The following is a 1,682-nucleotide window of genomic DNA, read 5'->3' on the forward strand; positions in this document are numbered from 1 at the left end:
ACAGAGAATCAATATTGAAAAAATGGTTGGTTGGGAAACACTGCTCTAAGCATATGTAGTGAATGCATAAAGGAAAGCAAAAACAGAAGTAGAAAGTTCCAGGGGTGACATTCAGAAACTTGAAAGTATAATGGTTTCTATATAAGACATAGGAACAAGTCAAGGGCTTCAGAGAACCTAGAGGCAAAGATTCAAGACCACCCATCTCAAGCAGCCCAGCAGCATCTTCAAGACTCCCAATGGCCTTGCCCTTGGCTTTCCTGCTGGCCCTGGTGGTGCTCAGCTGTAAGTCCACCTGCTCTCTGGGCTGTGACCTGCCTCAGATACACAACCTGGGTCTTGAAACTCCTGAGAAAATGAGGAGGGGACCTGGATGCTCCTGGAAAAAATGAGGAGAATTCCCACTTTCTCCTGCCTGAACTACAGAAAGGACTTTGCCTTCCCCTAGAAGCAGTTGGAGGGTGAGCAGGTGCAGAAGGCTCAAGCTGTTGCTGTCCTCCACCAGATGACCCAGCAGGTCTTCAACCTCTTCAGCACCCAGGAGGCCTTTGCTGCTTGGAACAAGACTCTCCTGGACACCTTCCTCACTGGCCTCCATCAGCATCTGGATGACCTGAAAGCCTGTGGGACCCAGCAGGTGGGGGTGGAAGAGGCTCCCCTGAGGGCTGTGAGGAAATACTTCCACAGGATCACTGTCTACCTGAAGGAGAAGAAATACCTGCCTTGTGCCTGGGAGGTGGTCAGAGCAGAAATCATGAAATCCTTCTCTTCATCACCCAACTTGTATGGAAGACTAAGGGGCATGGAATGAGACCTGGTCCAGCAGGGAAATGCTTCTCACTGATGAACACACCTTACCACACTCCCACAAGTTCTGCCATTTCAAAGACTCTCATTCCTGCTGTTATCATGACATAAACTCAATAATTTTTTAGATATTTTCAGGACTATTATAAAATATCACATTCCTTACCCAGGACCCTTATGATGTATCTATTTATGTATTTATTGAAATATTTAATTTTGTACTATTTATTAAATCTTAATGATATTTGTTTATATAATATCAGGTGTGCCTTTAAATTGTGTCTGATAAAATAAATATATACTTCATATTTAGTCAACATTTTATTTTGTTTCTTTTTTTAAATTTTTATTATGAAAAGTTTGCACTTATTCTTGAAAGAATTCATCACATTTCATTTTGTGACTTGATCAAAAAATCAATAGTATAATTGATTTACCCACTAATGTTACATTTAGGCTATACTTAAAAATTTACATCGTGTAAATCAGTTGCAAGTTGTTCTGTGGGTGTCAAGGTGAACATGACATACAGTTCCCACTCTCATCTATCTGATTTTTGTTTTGTTTTGTTTTAGTTGTAGATGGACACAATATGTTTATTTTATTTTTATGTGGTGCTGAGGATAAAATCCAGCTTCATGTGTGCTAGGCAAGCACTCTACCACTGAGCTACAACTCCAACCCTCTATCCGATTTTTACAGGGAAAGAAACCTAAACAAGATGATCATACTTAATGTCCATTATGTTAAATGCTATAATGAGAAGTATGAGGAAACCAGTGAAATTTTCTCAGTGGAAGATACATGCAGCATGTTAACCCATAAAGGTGAATGCAGAGAAATCTTTTCTAAATTGCAAGCTTGTACATTCATTG

At 40.2% G+C, this 1,682-nt stretch overlaps 1 pseudogene; it reads left to right on the forward strand.

Annotated features, from left to right (window-relative positions):
* Window positions 1–239: 239 nt before the first annotated feature.
* LOC124108860 (interferon alpha-5-like) lies at window positions 240–811 on the forward strand (annotated as a pseudogene).
* Window positions 812–1,682: the final 871 nt, after the last annotated feature.

The sequence above is a fragment of the Marmota monax genome, unplaced genomic scaffold (genome assembly GCF_021218885.2).
Source record: "Marmota monax isolate L192 unplaced genomic scaffold, Marmota_monax_Labrador192_F-V1.1 WCK01_AAM20220418_F8-fsc00033, whole genome shotgun sequence".
Classification (NCBI taxonomy): domain Eukaryota; kingdom Metazoa; phylum Chordata; class Mammalia; order Rodentia; family Sciuridae; genus Marmota; species Marmota monax.